The 19,696-nt window shown below is 36.4% G+C and overlaps 1 protein-coding gene across 1 annotated transcript in view; it reads left to right on the top strand.

Moving 5' to 3' along the window:
- The first annotated feature begins 15,090 nt into the window (after positions 1 to 15,090).
- The window catches only part of ATF7IP (activating transcription factor 7 interacting protein), a 127,629-nt gene continuing 123,023 nt past the window's right edge, over positions 15,091 to 19,696 (top strand). Inside the window, exon 1 of the mRNA XM_019937285.3 lies at positions 15,091 to 15,248. The gene's annotated coding sequence lies outside the window, so the exon portion shown is untranslated. The remainder of the gene's footprint in view (positions 15,249 to 19,696) is intronic.

Genomic DNA, 19,696 nt, shown 5'->3' with positions numbered 1-19,696 from the left:
GGAGGTTATGCATAGACTTAGCAACATGAATTTCCACTGACCAAAACCATTGCAGTGAGCCCAAGCTACAACAGTAGAGATCAACAATGACCCTCCTGCTTTAGAACCATTCCTGGAGGATAAGCCAACCTTGGTAGGAGGATGATTACATTAGATTAATTCCATCATTCAAAGGGTACACACTGTTCTCACTGAAACAGACTATTTCAGACTAATATAATTTGGAAGCATATTTACCTTCCCTACCTACACTACTTCTGCCAAAATCACTACAACCTGTGGATTTACAGAATGCCTTCATCATAATATTCCAAAGAATAGCATTTCCAACCAAGGAACTCATTTTACAGCAAATGACGTATGGTGATATGCTCATCTCATAGAATTCACTAGTCTTACCATGTCCCCATCACCTAAAACAACTGTCCTAATAGAATGGTAGAATGGCCTTTTGCTTTAAAGACTAAGTTGTCTTTTAGAGTAATTGAAAATATTTTCTTTTACCTTCATTTATTGATTTCTGATACTCTTTATTGCTTTATGTTGATCCATGTTTCTCACCTAATATTCTTTGTCCCTGAGAACTTCTTCAACATTTCTTTTAGAGTAGTTCTATTGACAGTGAATTCCCTCAGTTCTGATTTGTCTGAGAACATTTTTATTTCCTCTTCATTTTTAAGGATACTTTTTTGTTTTTGTTTTTTGCGGTATGCGGGCCTCTCACTGTTGTGGCCTCTCCCGTTGCGGAGCACAGGCTCCAGACGGGCAGGCTCAGCGGCCACGGCTCACGGGCCTAGCCGCTCCACGGCATATGGGATCTTCCCAGACCGGGGCACGAACCCATGTCCCCTGCATCAGCAGGCGGACTCTCAACCACTGCGCCACCAGGGAAGCCCTAAGGATACTTTTGCCAGGTATAGAATTATGGGTTGATTTTTTTTTTCTTTCAGCACTTGAAAGATGTCACTTTATTGTCTTCTTGCTTTCATAGTTTTTTTTGTTTGTTTTTTTTTGTTTTTTGCGGTACGTGGGCCTCTCACTGCTGTGGCCTCTCCTACTGCGGAGCACAGGCTCCGGATGTGCAGGCTCAGTGGCCATGGATCCTGGGCCCAGCCGCTCCCCGGCACGCAGGATCCTCCCGGACCGGGCCACGAACCTGCGTCCCCTGCATCGGCAGGTGGACTCCCAACGACTGTGCCACCAGGGAAGCCCGCTTCCATAGTTTTTGATGAGACATATGTTATAATTCTAAGCCTTGCCCCTCTGTAAGTAATGTATCTTTTTCTCTGGATGACTTCAAGATTTTTGTTTGTCTGGTTTGCAGCTCTTTCAATATGATATGTCTAAGTTGTGGGGTTTTGATATTTATCCTACTTGGTTCTCTGAGGTTTTTGGATATATGACTTATTGTCTGTCATTAATTTTGGAAAAATTTTGCCCATTATTTAGTCAAATATTCTGCCTTGTTCTTTCTTCTCCTTCTGGGATTATAATTATGTATATATCACACCATTTGATACTATCCCACATCTCTTGGTTATTCTGTTCTGTTTGTTCATTCATTCTTGTTTTTCTTTTTGCATTTTACTTTGGGTAATTTCTGTTGGCTTATCTTCAAGTTTATTGGTTCTGTGCTTACCTATGTTGAGTCTACTGATAAGCTCATTTACAGCATTCTTCACCTCCATTACTGTGTTTTTTTTTTTAGCTCTCCCAGCCATATTGTACTGTTATTTTAAAAGTCAAATCATTTTAGCATGAGGTGGTGGGGAAGGGTGGGGGATATAATGTGGAGATTAAGTCATAGCTTTAAGCAGGCACTGTAAACTTGGGTCTTGGGGTGTGGATTTCATAAGTGTTCTGTGTCTCTTGCAAATATATACTAGGCCTAGCATGTCTTCCTGCTCCTCCTATAGGGGTAGAGCATTCTTTTTGTCCTACAGTTAGTTTTTGTTGCTTTTTTCACTGCAAATTAAGGTTTTTGTTCCACAGAGGAGATAGGAGAGACAGGTTTCAGCAGTGGCTGTGTTCCCCTCTCCCAGCCGGCGCTGTGAAGCAATCTTTCTCAGGATTCCCCCACTCTTCCTCATGGGAGTGGTTGGATTCCTGGAGGAAAAGCCTGAAAGAGTGTGCAATCCCCTGCATGTCTATGTCCCTCAGGAGCCTCACACTCATTTTAGCCCATACCTGGACTTTAGCCATTTGGTAAAAAATTGCTAGCTGCATCTTCTTACTGGCTTAAATGATATCTGGAAGCATCTGCCAAGGTAAAAAAGTGCTCAGACCTTGTTTTTCTCTGTCTCTCTCCAGATTTCAGGTTAGTTGTTTGCCCTATAGCTGCAGTTCTCAAACGGGTTCAAGAAAAGTCATTAATTTGCACAGATAATTTATTTTGCTGTAAGGGTGACACTCTTTTCAGCTTTCTGAGCTAAATCTGGAAGACAAGAATGGCCTTTTGAAGGCTTAGTTATGATGTCAACTGGGTGGCAACACTTTGTGGGGCTGAGATAATGTTGTCCAGTTTGTGACATATACTCTGATTCAGTGACAAAAGTAGGATTCATGAGTCTCAAAATCAAAGGCTGGATATGCGAGTGCCGCCTTTTGCAATTACACTTAATGTTCCACTAGTGAATTCTTTGCTTCCTATCCCACAACTTTAGGCTCTGCTGATCTGGAGGTATTTGTTCCCAAGTGAAGACTGTTCCACCAGCGAATACATTGATTTTATTAAACGAGAAATTACCTGGTTTTTAGGCAACTCATGCCAGTGAATGATACTGTACTGGTTGGGGGTAATTAATACTATTAAGGGGAAATTAGGTTGTTGCTACATAATGGACATAAAGAGAAGTATGTCTGGAACACAGGAGTTACTCTGGGGGTGTCTCTTAGTACACCCATATCCTGTGATAAAATTAATGGGAACACTACAACAAACCAGTAAAATCAGGACCATTAATGGAACAAACCCTTCAGAAACAAAAGTTTGGATCATCACAGGTAGGGAAACAGAACCATTTGAGGGGAATAGCAACATGTAATGAGTAGTAGAAGAATTCAGTTATGAATACCACTTACAACCGTGTGATCAGCTTTTATCACTTGAAAGCATGTGACCAATTGTTATCCTATTCTAACACTTATTAGTGATTATTCTCCCTTCACTGAACCCAGAATGATGTACTTCTCTAACCAGAAGGAGGAGAAATGTCTGTGGACAGACAAAAACAACTATTGTGGGGCTTCCCTGGTGGTGCAGTGGTTGAGAGTCCGCCTGCCGATGCAGGGGACACAGGTTTGTGCCCCGGTCCGGGAAGATCCCACACACCGTGGAGCGGCTGGGCCCGTGAGCCATGGCCGCTGAGCCTGCGCGTCCGGAGCCTGTGCTCCGCAACGGGAGAGGACACAACAGTGAGAGGCCTGCGTACTGCAAAAAAAAACAAAAAACAAAAAAAACAACTATTGTGAACTTTAGGAACTTTCATTAGAAGGGATATGGACTGGCTGGCTTTGTGCTTAATATCTCTAATTCAACCTTACAGTCATACAGATTCAAATTACCACATTAATGCTTATGTTATTTTACCTTGGAAACTAAATGTTTATTATTTTAAATTAGGATAATATCTATTATGTATAATTTGTTATAATTTTTAAAAGCACCCTATATAGGGCCCAGCATATAGTATATAATTTTCTTCATTGCTTCCCCTTTCTAAAAATACTTCCTTGGGCTTCCGTGGTGGCACAGTGGTTAAGAATCTGCCTGCCAATGCGGGGTACACGGGTTCGAGCCCTGGTCCGGGAAGATCCCACATGCCATGGAGCAACTAAGCCTGTGCGCCACAACTACTGAGACTGTGTGCCACAACTACTGAAGCCTGCGCGCCTAGAGCCCATGTTCCACAACAAGAGAAGCCATGGCAATGAGAAGCCCGCACACCGCAACAAAGAGTAGCCCTTGCTCCCCACAGCTAGAGAAAGCCCGTGCACAGCAACAAAGATCCAACGCAGACAAAAATAAAATTAAAATTAAAAAAGAAATAAATTAAAAATACTTCCTTGCTGAATATATGTATTACCCTCTTTAACATCCCCCAAAACCTTCTTTTTCCCCCTCTAGTTTCCTTTCTTCTCCAACAAACTTTTAATACAGGTCTTCTTCTTCTTAGAAAAAAATATTAATTTGGGTCTTGTAGACTAGAGCTTCCTAACTGATGTACCAAGGTACAATGATATGCTAAGGTTCATTGATGTGCCATGTGTGGGTTACAGATGTATAGATACACTGATCCTCTCAGCTATCAGTACAGTCAGCTTGGGTCTGGGGCAGCTGGAACCCCAGTTACCTTTTTCTTCACAGACCATAAGCAGCTTCTTTCATTTATCACAGTGTTCCTTCCATACAAAAGCAGTACCGTCATTTTTAAATTTATACTGTGACTGAAAACACTATAATTCTACAAAGGGGGATTAGAGAGATTGATTTCAGGAATTAATTTTCTAAAAGTGATTTTATCAGTACAGATTGAATGAGACCTGGCATATGAAAATTAGGGACAAGATGCTTTGATAATTATTCTATATTCTTCAACTCAATATAATTAATCAAGAATACTGCTTAGCATGTATAAAAGGAAAGAACTAGAAAGATTCTGCTTTAAGAAATTCTTCCCACCAAAGGGTAACTGCTGCATACATAATTTACTGCAGTGCTGTTATTTTACTAGTGATTGTAGAAGCTCTATATTTGTTGATAGCTGAACATCTAATAGTTTTATTCTTTTTTATTCTATCCTATTTATTCTTTTTATCCTATCCTATCCTATCCTTTTTATCCTATCCTATCCTTTTTATCCTATCCTATCTTTTTATCATATTACCATATTTATCCTTTTATTTGCTGAAGTTATTTATTAACATATTCATTTTAATTTTTACCAGATACAGATCTATAGTTTAAAAAATCAAATAGTGTTAAAAGTCTTATAGTAAAAAAAGCACTCTACTATTCCTCCTTTCCCTACTCTAACCTTTTCTCCAAAAACAACCACTTAAAATTTTGATGCTCTGTTCTTCTGTTTTTTGGCCACATGTTTCTAAGTGACATTCATATATCACTATCTCTTTGTTCACCCATTGACTTATAACCTACTGGTATGGTAGATCAGAATTAACCTCACTTATACCCCATTCCTCCAAACTACCCTTCCCTTTATTCTCTCAATATAGCTAAAGCATTATGAATTGAACATCCAGTATTTACATTATTAAGACCAGGTAAATATTATTTGTTGTTGAACCAAATAGTACCCTATGATTATATATCCTTGTCTAAGTTAATTTTTCTTATGAATAGTAATTGCCCTGCTTTTCATTTGTTGGTGAGCAGTTTTTTATCGAGGATTATCTTACCCCATCTTTTTTTTTTTTTCTTACCCCATCTTTAAACATCCTCTAAAGATAATTTTTCACATGGTTCAATGTATCAGATGATCTAATATTTCCAGTATTTCTCTCTCAAGACCTCTCTCAAGCAGTCTCCTGTCCTGCTCCGATCATGACTTCTTTTCCTTTTTAATTCATCCTCTGAATTTTCTTTGTCTCTCTACTATATTGGGATCTCTTTCCTGGAACCTACTCACTTCTTTTTGGTTAATGTCCTCTTTTTGGTAGATGGCATCCTTGATTAAGATTCCTGTGTAACTGCATATGAGAGGTAAAGTTTTGACATTTTGCATTTCTGAAAATGTCTCTATCCTAGCTTCATATTTGATTGATAGCTTAGTTATAAAATTAAATGTTGAGAAGCAGTTTACTCAGAAATTTTAAGATAATACTTCAAAATTTTGTCTGGCTTCCAATATAGAAGAAGACTAATATCACTTTTATTTATTTTAATATGTGGTCTATTGTCCCCCTACACCCACCCTGACATAAGCTTTTACGATCTTTCCTCTCTTCCCAAGATCTTGACATTTCAAAGTGAAGGGCCTAGGTACATGTTCTATGTTTTGTACTGAATTGCAATGAACACTATGAATTAGGACTCTTGTATCCTTTAGTTCTGGGAAATTCTTTCTTCATATATCTTGAAAATTTCCTCCCCTCTCTTAGATCTTTTCTCTCTTTTTTGAACTATTAGTTAGATGCTGGACCTTCTGGAGCAATCCTTTTTTAAAGAATTCTTTTTCTCCTATTTTCCACTGTTTTTCTTTCTTGAACTTGACAACTTATTCCAAAAATACTTTAATTTTAAAAGTTTGGTGATGATATTTATAATATCCAAGATCGTGTTTTGTCCCTGTTCTTTTATTTTTTCTATCATGGGAAAATATACATAACATAAAATTTACAATTTTAACCATTTTTAAGTATACAATTCAGTGGCACTAAATATATCCACAATTTTGTGCAACCATCACCACTATCAATTTCCAGAACATTTATCATCATCCCCAAAGAGAAACTCTGAACTCATTAAATAGTAACTCTCCATTCCCCACTTCCCCAAGTCCCTGGTAACCCTTTATTCTACTTTCTATCTCCATGAATTTGCCAAGTTTAGGTACTTCATATAGGTGGAATTATACAGTATTTGTCCTTTTGTGTCTGGCTTATTTGACTTAGCATAAAGTTTTCAAGGCTTACCTATATTGTAGCAGGTATCAGAGTTTCCTTCCTTTTTTATGGGTGAATACTATTCCACTATATGTATATACCATGTCTTATTTATCTGTTAACCTGTTGATGGACACTTTTTTTTTTCCCCACCATTCATCTATTGTGACAAATGCTACTATGAACATGGGTGTACAAACATCTCTTTGATTCCCTCTATCCATTCTTTTGGGTTTATATCCCAGGAATGGAATTGCTGGATCCTATGGTAATTCTACGTTTAACTTTTTGAGGAAATGTCAACCTGTTTTCCACAGAGGATATACCATTTTACATTCCCACCAGCAATGCATGAGAGTTCCAATTTCTTCACATTCTTGTCAACCCTTGTTATTATTATTTGTTTGTTTTTGGTGATAGCCCTCCTAATTGCTATAATGTGGTATGTCATTGTGATTTTAATTTGCATTTTCCTAATGATTAATGGTGTTGAGCATCTTTTCATGTGCTTATTGGCTATTTGTATATCTTTTTTGGAGATGTGTCTATTCAAGTCCCTTGCCCATTTTTGAATTGGGTATGGTTGTTGTCATTGTTGTGAGTTATAGGAATTCTTTATAAATTCTAGATTTTCATTCAGATTTTCAAAGATTTTGTCCCATTAGGTGGGTTGTCTTCCTATTCTCTTGATATTGTCCTTTGATGCAAAAAAGTTTTAATTTAAAAACATTGAGAAATAATTGACATATAATATTTCATTAGTTTCAGATATACAACATAATTCAATATTTGTATATCTTGCAAAATGAACACCACAATAAGTCTAGTTAACATCCATCACCACACATAGTTACAAATATCTTCTTATGGTGAGAACTTTTAAGATTTCTCTATTATCAACTTTCAAATACATAATACAGTGTTTTAAACCATAGTCACAAAGCCATACACTACATACACATGACTTATTTATAACTGGAAGTTTGTACCTTTTGACCCCTTTCACTCACCTCCTTACCCCATACCTTTGGCAACTACTTTTTTTTTTTTTTTTTGTGGTACGCGGGCCTCTTACTGTTGTGGCCTCTCCCGTTGTGGAGCACAGGCTCCGGACGTGCAGGCTCAGCAGCCATGGTTCACGGGCCCAGCCGCTCCACGGCATGTGGGATCTTCCCGGACCGGGGCACAAATCTGTGTCCCCTGCATTGGCAGGTGGACTCTCAACCACTGCGCCACCAGGGAAGTCCTACTTTGTTTTTTTGTTGTTTTTTAGATTCCACATGTAAGCGAGATCATATGGTATTTGTCTTTCTCTGACTTATTTCACTTAGCCAAATGCTCTCAGGATCCATCCATGTTGTTGCAAATGGCAGGATTTCATTCGTTTTTTTTTTTATGGCTGAATAATATTTTGTTCTCTCTATATATACCACATCTTCTTTATTCATTCAGCCATTGATGGGCACTTAGGGTTGCTTCCATATCTTGGCTATTGTAAATAATGCTATAAGGAACATGGGGGTGCATATATCTTCTTTAGTTAGTATTTGAATTTCCTTTGGATAAATACCTAAAAGTGTAATTGCTGGATCATATGGTAGTTCTATTTTTAATTTTTTGAGAAATCTCCATACTGTTTTTCATGGTGGCTGCACCAATTTACATTCCCAGCAACAGTGCACAAGGGTTCCCTTTTTCTCCACAACCTCGTCAACACTTGTTATCTCTTGTCCTTTTGGTGATAGTCATTCTAATAAGAGTGAGGTGATATCTCATTGTGGTCTTGATTTGCATTTCCCTGATGATTAGTGATTTGATCACCTTTTCATGTACCGTTGGCCATTTGTATGTCTTCATGGAAAAATGTCTATTTAGATATTGTGCCCATTTTTCAATTGGATTTTTTTTTTTTTTTTGGCTATCGAGTGTATGAGTTCTTTATATATTTTGAATATTAGCTCATTATCAATTATGAAATTGCAAATATTTTCTCCCATTCTGTAGGTTGCCTTTTCATTTGGTTGATGGTTTCCTTTGCTGTGCAGAAGCTTTTTAGTTTGATATACTCCCACTTATTTATTTTTGCTTTTGTTGCCTTTGTTTTTGGTGTCAAGTCCAAAAAAATCATCATTAAGACTAATGTCAATGAGTTTAAAACCTATGTTTTTTTCTAGGAGTTTTATGATTTCAGTTCTTACACTTAAGTTTTTAATCTATTTTGAGTTAATTTTTATATATGGTGTAAGACAGTGATCCAGCTTCATTCCTTTGCATGTGGCTAACCAGATTTCCCAACACCATGTATTGAAGAGACTTTCCTTTCCCCATTGTATATTCCTGGCTCCTTTGTTGTAAATTAATTTACTCTATATTTATGGATTTATTTCTGGGATCTCTATTCTGTTTCACTGACCTATATGTCTGTTTTTATGCCAGTACCATACTATTTTGATTACTATAGCTTTGTAATATAGTTTGAAATCAGGGACGATGATGCTTCCAGATTTGTTCTTTCTCAAGGTTGCTTTGGCTATTCAGGTGTGTGAGTGTGTGTGTATGTGTGTGATTTTTTGTGACTCTTTAGGGTTTTCTGTATATCATATCATGTCATCTACATAAAACTGTCATAATGACAGTTTTACTGTTTTCTTTCTGATCTGTACGACTTTTATTTCTTTTTCTTGTCTAATTGCTCTGGTTAGCGCTTCCAATACAGTGTTAATAAAAAAGGCCAGAGTGGGCATTCTTGTATTGTTCTTGATCTTAGAGGAAAAGCTTTTAGCTTTTTACCCTTGAGGGTGATAGTAATTGTGGGCTTGTTGTATATGGCCTTTATTATGTTGAGGTATGTTCCCTCTACACCCACTTTGTTGAGAGTTTTTATCATAAATAGATGTTGAATTTTGTCAAACATTTTTTCTGCATCTGTTGAGCTGACCATATGATTTTTATCCTTAATTTTTTTAATGTGGTGTATCACATTGATTGATTTGCAGATGTTGAACCATCTTTGCATACCTGAAATAAGTTCCACTTTATCATGGTCTATGATTTTAATGTGTTGTTTGCTAATCAAATTCAGTTTGTTAATATTTTTTTGAAGATTTTGCATCTATGTTCATGAGGGATGTTAGTCTGTTATTTTCTTTGCTGGTGGCATCCTTTTCTGGTTTTGGTATCAGGGTAATGCTGTCCTCCTAAAATGAATTTAAAAGTGTTCCTTCCTCTTCTATTTTTTTGGAAGATTTTGAAGAGAATTGGAATTAGCTTGCCTTTATATGTTTGGTAGAATTCACCAGTGAAACTGTCTGGTCCTAGACTTTTGTTGTTGGAAAATTTTTGATTACTAATTCAACCTCCTTACTAGTTAATTGGTGTGTTCAGATTTTCTATTTCTTCATGCTTCAGTCTTGGTAGGTTGTAATTTCTCCTCTTTCATTTCTGATTTTACTTGTTTGAGACTTTTCTCTTGGTGAGTCTAGCTAAAGGTTTGTCAATTTTTTTATCTTTTCAAAAAACTACCTCTTAGTTTCAGTGATCTTTTAAATATTTCTTTTTTAGCCTCTATTTTAATTATTTTTGCTCTGATCTCTGTTATTCCCTCCCTTCTACAAACTTCGGGCTTCATTTGTTCTTGTTTTTCTAGTTCCTCGTGGTATAAAGTTAGGTTGTATGAAATTTTTCTTGTTTCTTTTAATTAATTAATTTATTTTTAACATCTTTATTGAAGTATAATTGCTTTACAATGTTGTGTTAGTTTCTTGTTTCTTGATGTAGGCATTTATAACTATGAATTTCCCTCTTAGAAAATCCTTTTGTTGCATTCCATAAGTTTTGGTATGTTTTGTTTCCTTTTTCATTTGTCTCAATGTATTTTTTGATTTCTCTTTGATTTCTTTTTTGACCCATTGCTCAGGAATGAAGTATTTTTATGAAAATAGAATTACTTATAATTCTAGAACTTAGTGTAATTTAGTTGCTAATTTAAAAACTGAATATCATGTTTCATATATGTTCCATCAACATCTACATGTATGGTATACAAATATAAGAATAACATGGATTATTTAATATTAAATTTTTTCCCCAAATGTTAGGAATACTGCAATAAATTCTGAGTATCTACAGAACCACAAACTGGAACATTCAAAAAAGCAAGAAAATGGAGGTTTGACACTATTGGCAAGTGAATTCGCTGTGCAAAAATCTATTAAGTCTGCACTAATAGCAGAGAAGCATCTGAGAAGTTCAAGTTTTTTTCTTACCTATCTTGCTGCTCAAATATTTGCATACTCTAAAGCTGTGTGTGTATCTCTACTCCCTAACCTTCACAACATTCTGATAGTTTCCTTTTGTTTTTGAGGACACAGAGCAAGAAATATGGGGAATCATTCCCCTGAGGCCTTGAAAAGTATTAGGAGAGCAGATATTTAAGATCACAGTTCCCCATGTGGTACTGCTGATTGTCATATTCTGAGTGACAAAGGCATTCATGTGTTCTTTTAAATGTGTGTGTGTGTATGTTTATTATATGTAGGGGCCTTCTAAAATATGAGGACCCAAACACAGGTCCCTCTTGCCCAGCTATAATTACAGTACTAGTTCTAGCCTTTTTACGAATGCCAGGCAATATCTTTTACTTAGGACCCATTTTATCCATTTAGGTCACCTATCTACCTTTGAAGATTTTAAGGTATCCCTTCCCTTCTTTGATGACTTCCTGTATTCGTTTTCTATTGCCAAGTAACAAATTACCACAAATTCAGTAACTTAAAATAATGGCATTTATTATCTCAGTTTGTGTGGGTCAGGAGTTTGAGTCTGACTTAGATGGATCCTCTGCTCAGAGTCTCATAAGGCTATAATCAAGGTGTTATTTGGGCTGAATTTTCATCTGAGAGCTTGACTGGTAAAGAATCTACTTCCAAATTCATTTTGTTTGTTGGTAGAATTCATTTCCTTATGGCTATATGATTGAGAGTCTTGGCTTTTTTGCTCACTGTTGGCTAATGCCCACCCTCAGGTTCTAGAGGCTGTCCAAAGATTCTATAGGCCACTTGTAGTAACTTTCCATGTGGGTTTCTTCAACATGGCTGCTTACTTCATCAAACCATTAAAGAGAACCTCTCTCCTCAGGGAAGTCCCAGTTCCTTTTTAAAGGGCTTTTTCCAGTTTAAGTCAGGCCCATCCAAGATAATCTCTCTTTTATCTATTCATAATCAATTTTTATGAGACCTTAATTACATCTGGAAAATTCATTCACCTTTGCCATATTCTATTGGTTAGAAGTAAGTCATGGGTTCTGTCCACAGTCAAGGGGAGAGTCAGGGTGTGAATGCAAAGGGGTGGAGATCATCTTAGAATTCTATTTATCACACTTCCTATTCCAGAAAGTTATTTCTTAAGTTTTCTCAGGTTTGCCTAATTAACACCTCAGTAAACTTCTCTGAGAAATGTAGGATAATAATAAGAATTATCAGGTTATGGTTAATTCATTTTCTTTCTTAATGGTAGTATAGGATGTACAGATAGAAACTGCTCAAGCTGATCTATGCCTGTACCATTACTACTCTGACAAGTACTACTAGTACTAGTACTACTATTACTACTATGATTACTATTAGCTAACACTTATCAAAGTGTTACTATATACCCAGTATTCCTTGAAGTGTTTTACCAGAATTTAATCTTTGTAAAAACCTTACCAGATAAGGGCTATTTTTTTCATGTGCATTTGATATTTCTGGAACCATTTGGTTAGAGAAGTTTAGAACAGGCAGTAAGTAAGAAGTAGAGAAAAAATTTTAATTCAGGTAGTAAATCTTCAGAGCCCATTTTTGTAATCACTAAATTAGACTGTCTCATATTATAGTACTTAGAAACTTCAGTCTTCCTCTTCAGTTGTTCCTTTTTCAAGTTTATACTGTTTTTCAAAAGTTCAGTTTTCCTTGCTCAATTGCTACTACTGAAATTCATTTAAAACTGTTTATTATTTTAGGGTTTTTTGCTTTTTGTTTTTGGATTTTTTTTTTTTTTTGTGATACTGCTTTACTCCAGCACTTTTTTTCTAGAAGTCTATTCAGCCTGTATATATAAATAAGCCCACAATGGTGGGTAAAATATGGAAATCCTTCAGTACTGATTGGTAAGTAGCTGCCCTACCATGAATACCCCTCCTACCAGCCAGTCTGTCTTGGTGCCCAGCTGAAGAACCCCTGGGTTCTCCACAATCCTACAACTAGAGGATTAACATTTGATAAAATAGGGGGTCTTCAAACCTTCTTGTATTCTAATGGACCAGTGTCTGGTACCACAAGGATTGATAAACATTCTGAATATCATCCCACCTATAAATTGAAGCCATGTCTTTTTCTTTTTTCAGTGTCTTTGCATTTCTGTTTTACCTAATTTGAATTCTCCTTCTTTTGTACCTATTCTGACAGCCACTTTAAGTTCTACATTATAAGTCAGATCAAGCATCACCTGTTCTGTGAAATTTTCCTATATTCCATGAGGAAGTTTTAGGTTCTTTTGTTTTACATTTCTTTTATACTTAGTATATACTTAGTATATACCTCCATGATAGTAATGATCTCATAATGTATATCTGTATATATGACTCTTTCCCTACCAGAGGCAGTGTCATTTCCTCTGGGCATCCCCAATGTTTAGAACAGTGTGTGAATAAATAATAAAGGCTGTACTTGTTGAATGAAACAATGAATGATTGGTTAGATTAACCAGCAGGTAGACAGCTAAAGAGACTGTAAACACATGGTTGAGGATATTTGAGGAGATTCAAACACAATAAAACTGTCTAACTGGAGTTTTAGGGAGGCAAGTCTAGAATATGAGCAAGAAAGAAAATTGATCAGTTGGAGTTCATGTTCAATTACTTTCCCTTTGCCATTAGCCAAGACAATTGAGAGTGAACTATTATAAAAATGATTCCTTTCTATTTGCTTATAGAAGACAAAGAGAAACCTAATGAACTCTGTTATTCCTATCCCATTTCTCTTTTTATAGAATGGAATTTTAAATATTGATATTATTTATAATTTGCTGAGCATCTATTTTATAATTGAGCACTACGTACTAAATAAATTACAATACATAATTTGTTATAACTGAGCCTCTATTTGTAATTTATTGAGCACCCATGTACTATGTTCTGTGCTAAGGACTTTACAAAGCTTAGCAATTAAGCAATGCAAATCTAATTGTGTTATTTCCTAACTTAAAACCTTTTAAGTGATTCCTCATTGCTTTCACAATGAAGTCCAGCTTTTAGGCAAGACATCTATTAAATCAGTTCTCATGTTAGAGATTACTTCTTCTAGGAAGGCATTACTGATTCTCCAAGTCTAGATTAGGTGATCCTCCTAAAAGCCACGCAGTATTTCAACTAAGTTGAAAGCCCCAAATTATAGAAATAAGTATTAACCACCCTGCACTAATTTCTTATTACTTACAAAAATTTCCTGTTTACTTTTCTGTCTCCTTCACTGTAGTAGAGATTTCTTGAGGACAGGCACCTAATACAGGTCTGGAACACCAGCATTGCTAAATAAATATTGAACGAATAGATTAATTTAAGGGAGAAATGATGTTAAAAAACGACAACCAAACCTCACCATATATTTGCTAGGCTGCTTTTGCTTTGCAAAACACACTTATATTTATCCTATCATTTAGCCCTCTCAACTGATTTGAATTATAGCCATTATCACCATTTTAGAGAAGAGAAAACTGAGTAACACACTTATTTCAAGGAACAGGCACGTAAGCAGGAGTCCTTGGACGTAAGCCCAGATATCCCAACAAATACAGGGGCACCTTTTTCATTACACTCTGTGGCCTTCATGAAGGGTTGGCTCCCTAAATAAAACTGAATAACAGGGATACAACAGGTGGAAGGGTATGACTGGAAGCGCTTGCTCTGCCACAGGACGGAAAGAAAAGATGTGTTTGTGCCACTCCCTCGTGACTTACACAGTTTGAGGTATATTTTCTGACTTTTTAATATAAACGATAAACAACCTAACATACTCCAGCATTTTTCGAAAATCTTTACCTCAGCTCTTTAACTTTCACCTATTTCCTTCCTTCCTTCCTTCCTTCCTTCCTCTCTTCCTCCCTTCCTCCCTTCCTTCCTTCCTGAGGCTCATAGAGGGCGCTCACAAAGCGCTACTCACTGGTTGGGCAAGGCTCCACTCAAAACACACACCTCACTGCAACTGAAAGGCGCAGCGCCACCACCTCAGACTTCCTTCTCTTTTCCACGGCAGGAGGCGGGGCCAATTTTTCTCATTCAAATAAAAAACCAGAAGATTTGCATGGGGAACGGCCAGTCCGTGAGCCCATTGGCTAAAAGCATGGTGGGCGTGACCAATATTACGACCGCCGAGCCCCGCCTACGATAATTTGCATAACGGCCCCGGCGCGTGCAAGGGAGAAGCGGGTTTGTTTTTGAATCTGCGGAGGCGGCGGCGGCGGCGGCAGCGGCGGCGGCGGCGCGGCGACTGGAGCGCGCGAGACTGAGGCTGCAGCGGAGGGGACGGAGGCGCGGGACGGCTCTGTAGGAAGGAATTTGGTTCCCCCTCCCTCCTCTCCCACCTCGAAAGGTATATGTGAGTCCCAGGGTCTATTATAACCACATTTTGTTAAATTATTACTGTATTTCTTTAGAGTCGAGACCGCATTATGGCGGCTGCGGGAGCTGTGTTTGCGCCTGCGCGGTTGCGGAGCTGCGGGCGGGCGCTGCATGGGAGCACGTGATCTTGCGGGGTCGGGCTCTAGCTGCAGTTGTGCAGCTGGCGGGGCGGTGGCTGCGCAAGCGCAATATTCATTTTCAAGATAGAATGTTCTTGTTGGACGCCATTCGGGTTCTAGATTTAATTTTCCTCATTCTTGAGGGGTTTCGTTTTGTTACGCTCGAATTCCTATATTTTAAATGGAAAACATTTCTCTTATGTTGTATTCCCGTACCGACCTCAAACTCCTTTCTTGTATTTCTCCGATTCTCTGAGAAGCTGTGGACTTAATTTTGTGTAAAAATGATTGTCCCCTTGTGGTTCTCGATTTTTACTTCACTTTAAGGGTATTGCTGGATTCAAGTTTGTATTTAGGGAGCGGAAGATCAGCACCTAGTGGTGTTCTCACGGGAAGTGCAATTATTTGAACTGCATATTTGCAAATACATTTTTAACCCTATCTTTACCAGTTCTGTTGGAATGTTTTCAAACTAGAAACAATTTGAGTTTTGGAAAAATGAAGGGGAGGGGGCATTGGAAGAATCTGTATAATGTCATTTAAAAAGAAATCTCAATCTCCTTGGGTATTTATTTTTTTTAAAAAAAATTTGATCCTCAGTCGGTGAAGTTTTAATTTAATCAGTGTGTGCCTCTGATCTTGCTTGCATTTGAGTTTTACATTTTTTCTGTCTCTGATCACTTGTCCATTACTGCTTCAGTTAGATTATTTTTGGTACCTTGACTTTTAAAATTAATCATTTCCTTACCATTTTGTTTGTAATGATATATAAAGTATAGTACTTAAACTTGGTAAATTTTTCTGATAAAGAATTCTACAAAGAACTCCCAACTACACTGAGGCCTTTATGAGGAAATTGTGAATCATTGATAAATCAGTTGATTAAAAAAAACCAAACTGCCATATATACATGTGTGTAAGATACAATTGTGTTAGATTTTAAAAAATTGTATGTTCCTGGTTTTAGTTTCTTAAAGTAGTTATAAGTATGTTACTGATTATTTTACTTTAAAATGGTAGTGTCACTATATTTAAATCTTATATAAACCCCTGGGAGAAGTTTTATACATTTGATATAATTCTACCATTGTGTAAATTATTTCTTACTGAGCTGAAAACTTGTAAATGGTTGTCATAAATTTCATCTGTGGTTTGTATATACAACAATTGTTTTCTTGGTTGGTTATGTAACTCTGAGTTTAAGTCAGTCACTTGTCAGATGAAGAAGTGGCTATTGCTTTATAATCTTGGTTGGTTTAGGGACTTTATTGCCTACAAGAACGGTTAAGTATCAAATAGATGTAATTGAAGGGAGTACTTTTGGTTGGTGGAGTTTTAAAAAATGACATCACAAAGGAGATAGAATGAAGTGAAGGGAATAATTCTTTTTTTTCTCAACAGAAAATTTGTTGATATAATTTTTGAACCCCTGAAGTCTTCTACAGAGAAATATATTTAGAGGGCAGTTGTGTAATCTTTTCCCTTTTATGCTTCCAGGCTAATTACCCAGCACACCGCCTCCACCCTCCAGACATTATTTCAGGTGTTGTAGAGTTGGAAATACATTGTATTTTCTGTATCTACGTCTATGTCTGTGTGTGTGTGTATGTGTTAGGTTAAGAAAAGAACTTTGATTATAGGGCATGGTTCATTCTGCACTTCCAAAAAAGTGAAATATTTTGGTTTATATATTTAAGCTTATGTTTTCATTTGCATATACAAATGATTGCCTCTTAGGTTAATGTGGAAGATCATAAGAGGCACTTGAAACACTGAAGAACATAATGTACTATGTAAATATGTATTGGTAGGACAGTCTTGCTGTTACATTTGTTAGAAAGGCAAATATAGTTCTATAAATTTAAAACTAAGATTAATGAATTGTCTGAACATCTACTGTTTGTTCATTGGTACTCTGTCAATAACAAGCATGTTGTGGAATTTCAGTTAATATTAAGACTAGGTTACCAAATGAATACCAAGTTACTGGGAGTCATTTAAAATCTTTTTCACTATAGCACATTTGGAAAGTATTGAAAATTAATTAGAAATAAACACTTTTTTGGTGATTTTTGTGACATTTCCATTTATTGATTGATCAATTAGTTTATCATTTGGATCATAATTTCATTCCTGCCCTTTTAACTTAGTATTTTATTGTGGATATTTATCCATTTCATTATTCTTTTGAAATTTTTTTTTAATGATTACATAATAGTTATTTTGTGAAAATATCCCAAATGATCAAATGTTCTTGAAATATATTTTTAAATGGCTATGTAATATTGGTGTCTTTAATAAGAATGTACTGTGACTTACTAAATCTTTCTTTCCTTATTGAACATTTCGTTGCCCATTTCTCTATTATAAATAAAGCTGCAGTGAACATCCTTGTACATGAGTCATGATCTACATCTCATAATATTTTTTTGAAATTACTGTTACAAAGGACTTTTAAAGTAATTTACAAAACTGATAAAAACTTAGTTTTATTGAAAAGCATTTCCTATACCACCATCAATTTGGTGGTTAGCATTTTTTCTGATAACTAGTGAAATTGAACTTTTAAATATTTAATATATATGCAACTTTCTCATTTTTTGTGACTTTGCTGTTTGAGGTTATTTTGTGTATCTTTTTCTGTGGTAAATGTTAATGTCTTCCTTATGTGTAAGTTATTTATGGATATTAGCCCTTTGCTTTTCATATTTTTTGAATTTTATTTTTTGTTTGTTTTTGTTTTTCGGTACGTGGGCCTCTCACTGTTGTGGCCTCTCCTGTTGTGGAGCACAGGCTCCGGACGCGCAGGCTCAGCGGCCGTGGCTCACGGGCCCAGCCGCTCTGTGGCATGTGGGATCTTCCCGGACCGGGGCACAAACTCGTGTCCCCTGCATCTGCAGGCGGACTCTCAACCACTGCGCCACCAGGGAAGCCCTGAAGTTTTTTTTAGTTAAGATTTTTTTTTTTTAATTGCTATGGTTTTACATATTTAGAATTGTTACATTTTTATGAAGTCAAATGCACTGCTTTTTCATGTGTTATTTCTTTCAGGACTTCTCTGCATAAAAAATATTGTAAGATGAACTAAATGTTCGTCTGTTCTGTTTATTTTTTCTAGATGTTTTAATTATCTTAAAAAATACCTTTTGGCCTATATGGAGTTTATTTTGACATTGAGATGGGTTGCTAGTTTCCATCTTTTCCTAATTTTCTTAGAATTTTATGTTGATGATACATTTCTTCTTTTGATCATAACTTACTAAGTTTGAGCTATCAATTCTGCTTCATTTACTAGGGATATTTAACTTGAGGTCCATTGACCTTTGGGGGTTCTAGAGATACTTAAAAAACTTCCGTGGATTCCATGATATACGCAATTTTGTGTGAGTGTACATATGTGCTTTTTTTTCCTGGGGAAAGAGTTACAGTTTTATCAGCTTCTCACAAGAATATGTAATGTAAAATCTAAAAGCAGGTTAACAACCCTGGAACTGGGCCTTGTTTATATAGCAGTACTGCATTGTCTTATTTGCTGTAGTGCTATAGACTATATAAATATATGAAGGGGCAGTAGATATCATTCCTTTTCACAATTTTCTAAGCTAATTTTCCCTCCTTTTGTACATACATTTGGCAAAGTTTAAAAACCAACTATTTGAAGTTTTGTTTAGAATTGCATAAAACCTAAATTAGGGTATGTTTACATCTTTATACTGTTAGTTTTTTTTTTAATTCACGAATATGATGCATTTTTCTGTAGATCCTACAAAAATGTATTGTTTTTAGGAACTCTGAGAAAAATTGTGGTACTGTTACTTTCTATTAAGGTGTTATCTTACTGGTTTCCTATAATGGTATAATGTTAATAGGGATGACATGATAGAGGATATAGGACAACATTTCCAGTTTTAATCTGCTTTAGAATATAGCATCATGAAAATAGTGCAAGTATGAAGTTAGAAATGAGAAAAATAGGTTACCAAGATAGTGTTCTACAGTATTTGAAAACAGAATTTTTCTTGTGTATTTAACGTAGACCTTTTTTTTTTTTTCCAAATTTATTTATTTAATTTATTTTTGGCTGTGTTGGGTCTTCGTTGCTGTGTGTGGGCTTTCTCTAGTTGCGGCGATTGGGGGCTACTCTTCATTGTGGTGCACAGGCTTCTCATTGTGGTGGCTTCTCTTTTTGCGGAGCATGGGCTCGGCGCATGGGCTTCATTAGCTGTAGCATGCAGGCTCAGTAGTTGTGGCTCGCTGGCTCTAGAGTGCAGGCTCAGTAGTTGTGGTGCGTGGGCTTAGT

This window comes from Tursiops truncatus, chromosome 11 (genome assembly GCF_011762595.2).
Source record: "Tursiops truncatus isolate mTurTru1 chromosome 11, mTurTru1.mat.Y, whole genome shotgun sequence".
NCBI lineage: Eukaryota > Metazoa > Chordata > Mammalia > Artiodactyla > Delphinidae > Tursiops > Tursiops truncatus.
Note: the sequence above shows the minus strand (reverse complement) of the source record. Positions and strands in the feature narration are given on the sequence as shown.